The following is a 10,358-nucleotide window of genomic DNA, read 5'->3' as shown; positions in this document are numbered from 1 at the left end:
CAAGGGCTGGCTGCATCCCTCCGGTAGACTCTGCTTCAAGGCCTGGCTGCATCCCTGGGGTAATCAGGCCATTCTTCCTTGTGGAATGCATCGTCTTGTTGGAGCAAGCATGCAATGATTGTTCTACAAAGCAAGCTATTTACAAAGTCTCACTTGGAGTATCCCAAAATACACACATAAATACTGATTTTGGTACCTACCAGTGGCCTGCGTAGAGACTCTCTGTTTTTGTCCTCAATGATTCTTGTATACAGGTCTTTGCTGCGATGTCTGTACCTGCAAATGATTTCATTAAATGCAAGAGTTTAAAATACCAATGGAAAGTGGGCCTGCAATAGTGGTAGTAAATAATTGACACAGTGACTACCTGCACTTGATTCTTTCATCTCACTCTTCACCTTCAGACCAATCATATGCTTAGCTCTAGGGGGAACAGACATGTTGCAATCTAGTGCAACACAATAGCCATAGTCCCTACATACATGCATGAAGCATAGCATATGGTACACATGGGTGCAAGGCAGGGAGACTACATCCAAGCTTATGGCATCAAACGGGAATCCACATCCTACACAATGGTAGAACCCATTAAGTGCCACCTTGCTAATGCTCTGCTTAAAATCTACAGGAGGAAAAGGCTTCATCAAACTCGCTCCCACATTATGTGAAGTCCTCTCCATGGTAACACAAAATTTAAAGTGCTCTGATTCCTGTGCTATGTTGGTCTCTACTTCTGCAAGTAGTGCTTGTGAAACAAAGAAGACAACACATCTAATTTAAGTCTCAATAACCCAACAAAAGTAGATTACTGAAAAGAATATGCAGCGTGAATCATATCCCTTATTTGCAATACCACATATAAAACAAGCACTTACTCTATATGCTATAAACACAAGCTTGATGTGGTATATGATATGCACTATGCTATATAGCACATAGCACAATCCAAGTATAATTTGCTATAAGTGCTACATAGAGTATGCACTGTAGATCATAGTAGAGAGACTTTTTAAAATACTAGATATAGCCCAAACATTTTCTCTATATGCTATATAGCACAAGCTTGTTGGGTATATGATATGCAGTGGGCTATATGAGACATAGCACATAGCATATAGCACAAATATTGTGCTATGTAGCACATATCACAATTAGAGATGTGCTATGTAGCACATAGCAAAAATAGAGATTGTGCTATATAGCACAATTCACTATTCCACACACTCCAGGGCTATATTGTAAACATATAACACAATAAATGTGCTATTTAGCACATAGCACATAAAAAGATTGTGCTATGTAGCGCATATCAATATTTAACTTCAGGGCTATACTGTGAGCATATAGCATACAGGTATGCTATATAGCACATATTACACATGTCCATTGTGCTATGTATCACATAGCACATAACCACACAGAGCACATAGCATAGAATCACACACATTCCAAATAGATGAGGGTACTATTGTGAGCATGATGCACCTAGATTGAACTATAAATCACATAGCACATAACCACACATAGCATATAACCACCCACTCCATGAAGATGATGGCTATGTTGTGACCATATAGCACATAGCACATAGCATATAACCACCCACTCCATGAAGATGATGGCTATGTTGTGACCATATAGCACATAGCACATAGCATATAACCACCCACTCCATGAAGATGATGGCTATGTTGTGACCATATAGCACATATTTTGTGTTATATAGCACATAGTAGAAATAAAATATGCTCATACATTACATAACCATACAATCCATAACAGTCTAACCACATAACCGCATGGAAGTGAACCACATACTCCAAAACAAAGTGAAGCACATGTAGGAGGGTATGCACCTTTTCTTTAGCCACATTGGCTTCTAATTCAGCAATGTTCTCTCTAGTAGTACTCGAGAACTGTCCAATCAAATCAATCAGGCATTGTCAAGCTACAGGGTCTTGCACGCAATCAATCTCCGTTTGCAACTTTATGGCCAAAGTGTTTGCACTTTGAGCACCCTCAGCCCTATGCAATTCTCTGACTTGATCCTCTACCTGCTTCTTTGCACCCTCAAGTCTTGACTTATAGTCTTGCAATCTGCCCTCTGCAATATTCTTCATTTCTGCAAGTGCCCTGCTATCCTCCTCTGCCAATTGTACCAGGCATCCTCCTGTAGGCACGCTTGACAATGGTACATACGTACCTTCTGTTTTCAATGATGATCTGGTAGAGGCAGCAGTGGTTTTGGAACCTCTCCCTCTACCACTCATCTGCTCTTCCCACCTCTTGATCTTGTTTTGCAAGTTGTGTCTTTCTTCTGAGGCTCTCATGGCCCTCTCTGCAAAGATAGCCCAAGAAATTTGATGTTTACCAGATTCACTGCAGTTTTCCAATGGAAAGGCCTTTGCAAATTGAGTCCCTACTTCATACATGAAGGGACCCTCCCAGTAGACATCCCAGTGTCTCCACAAAACCTTTTGTAAGAACTCCGACCGAGCATGGTATGCCTTCACTTTCTTCTGGCTACCCGGAACAGGCTTTGTGCATATAAAGGTAGCTTTCCAGTCCTCCTCACAGATGTCATGAAGGGGCCCTCCTGGTAGACATCCCAGTGTCTCCACACAAGCTTTTGTAAGAACTCCAACCGAGCATGGTATGCCTTCACTTTCTTAGGCTACCCGGAACAGGCTTTGCGCATATAAAGACATCTTTCCAGTCCTCCTCAAAGATTTCATTGTTTCCTGTCAAGCTACACGGATCAACTCCCTCCAATGGCAATCCACGCTCCATATGAAATTCCTCGGCAAGAAGAAAAAACTTGGTATTCAGAGGTGGTTCGATGTTCCTAACTAGACTGCTGCTTGCTTGAATCAGATGCTTTGAGGAAGGTGCCATGATGCAGTCTCAAGTGATATTCCTGCACATCATCCAATGAACTCTTGAGACGTGGTGTGCCCTCGCTTATCATCCCTGCTAAAAAGAAACAAGAACTTCATGGGCCTGCTCTTGTAAGCACGGCATTCAAGGTGATGTGCTATGGGATTTTCCCCAAGATTGCATGCAGCTTGTGGACTAGCAAATTACCTTGGGAGTCTATGTCCTCTCATGCAGCCAGCAGCAACAGCATTAGGTTTTGCTCGCCTCTTGTTGCAAATGAGCAAGGTGTGGCACTCATGTAGCTCCAAATCCAGCTTAATGTAGCTAAATGATCCCAGGTGGGGCACGCATGCTCAAGCAGTAGAGAGTGTACATGTTCAATGGGAGAGACATACCTCGAAGAGAAGAGGGAGGTTACTACAATCGTCCTTGAAGGAGCCAAGCTTGCACAGTAGAAGCTCTAAGCACAGTAGACCTTGAGCACGCGTGTGTGAGAGAGAGAGAGAGGGGGGGGGGGGGGGAGGGGGGCCACGGTGTTTGAAACTGCCAACTACTCATGAAACAAAGTGGGTGTGAAGGCTGAATTTTTCAGTATAACATTTTTTAGAATATAAATTTGGACGTCTGAAATATGGCACCAGTGACCACACCCCCAATGTCATGCTATGCTATTTAATTATATCACATATATAGCTTTCCACCTATTAATGCTTTCACCCAGTATCTTGTCTTCATGCCAAAGGATAGCTTCAAGTTGGAGCACCTCTTCTTGGTCTTCGATTTTGGAAGGGTCTTCAATAGTTGGTTCATTTTGAGGCTCTCCTTTGTAGGGCTTAAGTAGGCTCATATGAAAAGCATTGTGTATGAGCCAATGGTTAGGCAACTTGAGTTGATAAGCCACCTCATTGATTGGCTTCAGAATTTGAAAAAGGACCATAGTATCTTTTTTCTAGTTTATCATAATACTTTTGATGGCCCGTAGGATTTTTGCCCATCGTTTGCCTCAATTGAGCCTTAGGAAACTTAAGTAAGACCCAATCATTTTCTTTGAACGTTAAGGCCCTTCTATGCTTGTGAGTAGCAACTTTTTGCCTTAGTTGGGAGATGGATATAGCCTCCTTAATCTTTTGAAAACATGCTTGCAAGTCATGGCTATACTCATCAGCAGCGAAGATCTTCCCATGTACTTAAGTAGCAAGGGACTTTTAGGTCTTCCCTCTATGATTTCCAAAGGTGCTTTTCCTGTAGAAGTATGGATAGTCTTATTATACGCATACGCTACAAGAGGTAAGTACTTTTTCCATTGTGAGCATTGATCTGCTTCTGTAACATAGGTCTTTAGTAGATCAAGAATTGTAAGATTGGCTATCTCACTTTGGCCATCTGTTTGTGGGTGATAGGCCGAAGAGAAATTCAATCTTGTACCGATTTTTGAACAGACCTTTCTAGAAATTACTGGTCATTCTAGGATCTCTATCTGACACGATGGATGTTGGCAATCCATGGTGTTTGAAAATCTAGGATATGAAGAGAGTTTCCATTTGGTGTGCCATAAAAGTCTTCTTGACATGAATAAAGTGTGCTTGCTTGCTAAACCTGTCGACTATTGTCCATATTCCCGTATTTCCATGGATAGACTTGGGTAATCCAAAGATAAAATCCATGGATATACTTTCCCGTGTTGAATTAGGGATTGGCAAAGGCTGGAGTAATCTAGGTTGCTTCCCTCTATCATACTTGGTCTTTTTGCATACCACACATTTTGAAACATACTCTTGTATGTCCACTTTCATGGTAGGACAATAAAAGTATGTCTCTACTCCTCGAAGGGTAGGTTGAATGCCTCTATGTCCCGCATAGGGAGGAGCATGGGATTCATACATGAATTTCTCACAAAGGGAGTGAGTAACACATAGCCTATTTCCATGGAGAAGATAACCATACTGCAAGGTGAATGGTTCCTCTTTCTTCCCCAAAGCAAGGGCTACCATTATGTCTTTAAAGTCAAGGTCAGTAGCAACTCATCTATCATAGGAGATAGATCATTGTGAGTTGCTATTGACACATCATTAACTTTTGGTCATCATGAAAGTGCATCGGCCACTTGATTGTGCTTACCAACAATGTGAGCAATGTGGAAATTAAATTGCAAAAGACAATTTGCCCACCTCATTTGTTTGTTCGAAAGCTTTATTTGCATCATGAAGTACTTGAGACTTTGATGGTTTGTTCGTAAAATGAATGGAGTCCCCAATAGATAGTGCTTCCATGTGTCTAGGACATGTAGAACAGCTAACAGCCCTTTCACATAAATGCCTAAGACCCGCTCATCCATGTTGAGCCTTCGGCTCTCATATGCTATGGCATGCCCTTATTGAACCAAGACTACTCCAAGGCAATCACCACAAGCATCACATTGGACCTCAAATGGCTTTGAGAGATCCGGAAGCATAAGGACTGGTTGGGAGGTAAGCTTCTCTTTGATCTTTTCAAAAGCACTTGTTCCTTAGTAGTCCATGAATACTTAATGTTTCTCTTTGTTAAGTCATGTAATAGTCGTCTTATTTGAGAGAATTTTGCTATGAAGCGTCTATAGTATGCACACATACCAATAAAGCTTCTTAGCTTATGTAGATTCCTTGGATTAGGCCATGCTTTTATTACCTCCAACTTTGATGGATCCATACAGATACCATCTTGAGAGATAATATGACCTAAGTATTGAATCTCTTGAAGGAAAAAATTTCTTTTCTTTTGATTGAGAAAAAGCTTATTCTCCCTTAATGCTTGGAAAATCACTTGGAGATGTTACTTGTGTTCCTCCAAGGAATTGGAGTAGATGATGATATCATCAAAGAACACTACAATAGAGTCCTTTTATAGCATAGACAGGGACATTGGGCTATTATTACACACACTTGTACAATATAGCACACATAATAGCCTAGGTAGAGACAATGGACTATCTTGACACATTACTTGGCTACATATCACATATAGTAGCATGTACACAACTCCATAACACCCAATGGGTAGCTATTCATAAGAGTGAGATGATTGTAAGAATGAGACATGTTTCCTTGAGATTCATCAAGAAAGTGAATGGGATGCTCTTGATAATGTTTTCTTCCCAATGGTTTTCGACAAATATCTTGGCTAACTTTTTTCAAGGTGCAACATGTTCACAATAGTAACCTCATTATCTGAAATGTGTGTGATTCTATGCTATGTGCTCTGTGTGGTTGTGTGCTATGTGATACATAGCACAATGGACATGTGTAAGGAGGTACTGAATGGTGAAGGCTATATAGAACATAATATAAGCCTGTTAAATAGGTATCATGCTGCTTCATAGAGCATGTCATTGTAAATGGTTTCATGTAGTTCCGGAGATAAATAATATGTCTTTGAGGTAGCATCTACCAAAGGCATGTAAAACTTGATTGCCCGAACAAGGTGAGAGTACAGGTTAGTAACTCCCCTATCATCAAGTAGAGTGTAGTGATTTGGGTCCCCCTCTTGCTGTTGATAATAACACCCTGTGACAACATAAGTGTTTTATCACATTTGTTTTTCCACTTATCTCTTAAGATGAAATCTGTCATCCATTTTCTCTTTGTACATCTCAAAAGAAAGAACTCTACACCTTCTACATTGCCAGCGTCTGCATTGACTGCAAAGTTATCACCTTCAATGAGATACTCACTCAGCATATCCTGGGATCCCTCAAACATTGCAACTTCATCTTCTGGCACCTCAGTATCTTCTGCTACCTCAGAGAGCGGTTTCAATTCCTTATGTGTCCACTTACGTGCATATGATTTGCTGGAACAAGTCCTCCAATGGCCCTTGATGCAAGCATCACAAAAACAAGAAAGCTGCCTGGTCCTAAATTGAGTAGGATCATGACGACAAAAGACTGAAATGCAATGGAGTGATCGAGATCTTGGTACTCTCTCACAACCCTTCTATCTTCTATCTCTTTTACTAGCCAAGATTTCCTGTTTATAGTAGGACCTGCTTTAGTGGATTGTGCATAAGAGCTACATGCAACATTGGACATTGTTCTCGTAAAAAATGCAACCACGTCTGCAGCTTGCCTAAGAACAACTCCATGTGACTCTTGAGTTTTTCATGTGTAAGGGCTCTCTTTATCATAGCGCCAGCACCATCATGCTCCCCCTTTCCATGGCCAGAGCCAAAAAAATTCCATGTCATCTCTGTACCTGTTAGTTGGTAATATCTAGCAACAAAGTAAAATGGCCTTGCAGCCTTGAATTGCGAGGCTGCACCATCTGACCACACCCAATGCTTCTTGAAATTCAGCCCCTGGTCTTTAAGCCACTGATCACAAAGAAGAAAACAATGCTGGACAAATAGCGTATCATGTTGCCTATCATCGGAGATGTAGAAATGCATATGATTGATAATACTGTCATGTTCGTTGTCACGCAAGTACGTTATGTGAACAGGGATGGTGCATTGATCTGTATGCCAATGCATGGATTGTACTTCATTTTTCTCTTTGAACGAGTAATTATCAGCAAAGTCTACTATAGATATAATGGTATCTGAAGGAAACACCTTCAAACACTCTCTGTATTGATGTGCTTGCCATCTATAAGTGAAATTGTGCTCGATGAAGATTCTGATGTCGTCTTTTATCCTCCCTGTCAACTCACTTAAAGCCACCTGTTTGAGTGATAACATCTTTCTCTTACTTAGACCATGCTTAGTTTGAACTTTAATGTCCTTGAAGACTTGCAGTGGAACTGTCTTTGTCATCTCTGCAAGTTCTCGTGGACAAAGGCTGAGCTTTTCCACACCACAGTTTTTGCATTGGCTCATCAAGCAGGTGTGTTTATGGAACATATCCCCCTCAGCCTTTGTACATACGCATGATTCCCACAACTTCGTGATCCTTGAAAACGAGTGCTCAACAGCAAGACATTCTGCATTCACCCCATCTAATTTGCAAACATTGCATTTACATGTACATGAACTCCCATGAAAACCAAAAGCAGATGAGTGCATAACATTAAACACATCTTTGAGATACATCAGTTTGATATGATAAACACAACAGCAAGTATTTTGATCTTTCAACTTTGCACGAACCAAGGCTTCAGCTTCTCAAAGGACCTTTGCTCAATTGTCACATGTGGGTGGCTATCTTTAAACTTCAAGAAATACTCTTTCTGATTGAAAAAAAAATTCATTAGAATTACATTTTGCTATATATCACACATAATAGCATAGCTACAGATGCATTGGCATAAATACATATAGCTATGCTACATAGCACAGATAATAGCATAGATAGATAACTCAGCTTTCATTACATGCTCAATTTTGTTATATAACACATAATAGCATAGATAGGGATTTTTAGCTGTTATTACACACACATCACACACGTCTGCTATATAGCACACATAGTGCTCTCATATTATAACACAGTTCTTCTACATAACACACAAAAGAGCATAGACAGGGATATTGTGCTATTATTACATATCACACTCTGCATAGCACACATAATAGCATAGACATGGATACCGTGCTACTATTACACTAACATCTTCTATGTAGCACACATAATGCTCTCATAATATTATAAAATCTGATAGCACACATAATACCATAGATATGTATGTTGTCCTATTATTCACACATGTCTGCTATATAGAAGACATGATGTTGTCATACTCTGATAGAGTCTTACTACATGGCACACATAATAGCATAGATAGGACCATCGGGCTATTATTACACATAGTTATGCTATATAGCACTCATACTACAAGAAATACTATGACATAATAGCATAGATAGGGAGATTGGCCTCTTATTACACACACTTATGCTATATGTCACACATAGTGCTCTCAATATGTAATATAGCTCTTTCACATACCACACATCATATCATAGATAGGAACATTGTGCTATGTGATACACACACGTTTACTGTATAGCACACATGTTGCTATCTTACTACAATAGAGTCCTTTTATAGCATAGACAGGGACATTGGGCTATTATTACACACACTTGTACAATATAGCACACATAATAGCCTAGGTAGAGACAATGGACTATCTTGACACATTACTTGGCTACATATCACATATAGTAGCATGTACACAACTCCATAACACCCATGGGTAGCTATTCATAAGAGTGAGATGTTTCACTTGAGAGTTATTCATTGTAAGAATGAGGCATGTTTACCTGAGATTCATCAAGTAAGTGTATGGGATGCTCTTAATAATGTTTTCTTCCCAATCGTTTCTGACAAATATCTTTCTTGTTTGGAGACACCCTACTGTGCTCTATCCAAAATGTAATAATTGTCTGCTTCAATTCCTTTGATAAGGACCTAGCATTTCCAGACTTCCTTTTGCATAAGTCGAACCTCAACGTACTTGACATAGGATCGCTATCAAGTCTACCCAAAGCTAAATATAAATTCCTTGGATGAACATTTAATAGCTTTGCCACTTTATGTAGAGTAACACCTCTACCTTGGCTCCCATTATCATGCAGTAATCCATTCACCAGCATACTGAATGTGCTTCGTTTTAAAAACATCTTGTCATTTGATTTTGGAATCTTTAATTCCTATAAGGAGACCTTGAGTGCAAAAATAAGGCCATTTGTAGGAAGATACAAATCTTCACAGAATGGCAAGATTCTATCATCATTGAAAACACCTTGAAGAATTGCATTCTTATCTTCTTTCCCGTAACTATGCATCTGTCTCACAATGTGGGAACAATATTCTGAATAGTATGTTGCTTCTTGTCTTCCTTTTTGTGTACATCGACGTCCTCCCTATGAAAATCTTCCGCTCCAATGTTGAGGCTTGGCTGTACTTTCTTTCTTGCACGACATCGCTTTCTGTACTCACGTTTAGCCTGTGCTTCAAACTTCTTGATTGCAATAATTTCATCCTCATTTAGACAAGCCTTTCTCTTGGAGTTCACGTGCGTATGAATGGTGTCTATTCCATGTGCCTCATCATAAAATCCGTTGTCCACCACCATCCTGGAATAGTCTGCAGTAGTTTGAAATGAATGAAGTCGTACAAAACTTCCTGATTGTAAGAGTGAACTGAAATCCATTTGTGCTGCATTGTTCAGTTCAAGAAGCTCCATTGCTGCTTGTGAGGAGGTATGAGCTGGAACTGAATCGAGAGGAAGGGAGTCTCCATCATCGATATTCTCAACAGGAGAGTAGGAGAGAGAGAGAGATGGAGAGAGAGAGAGAGAGAGAGAGAGAGAGAGAGAGAAAGGGAGAGAGAGGGAGAGGTCCATGCGTGCTAACCGCTCCATGTCTTTCAATCCGAGCAGTGGAGTCGTGAAGTTAGTTATCTTACCTATATTCTTTTAAAAATTATTGACTTAAAGCCTAGCTATGGTGCCATCCATAGCATCATACTTGGTGTCCATGGACACCAAGTATTTAGACACCATTCT

At 40.2% G+C, this 10,358-nt stretch overlaps 1 pseudogene; it reads right to left on the bottom strand.

The window, feature by feature from the left end:
* Positions 1-6,216: 6,216 nt before the first annotated feature.
* LOC147437780 (uncharacterized) lies at positions 6,217-9,926 on the bottom strand (annotated as a pseudogene).
* Between the last annotated feature and the right edge of the window lie 432 nt (positions 9,927-10,358).

This window comes from Adiantum capillus-veneris, chromosome 17 (assembly GCF_014529385.1).
Source record: "Adiantum capillus-veneris isolate H3 chromosome 17, ASM1452938v2, whole genome shotgun sequence".
NCBI lineage: Eukaryota > Viridiplantae > Streptophyta > Polypodiopsida > Polypodiales > Pteridaceae > Adiantum > Adiantum capillus-veneris.
The sequence above is the reverse complement of the archived record's forward strand: the minus strand, read 5'-3'. Positions and strand labels throughout refer to the sequence as shown.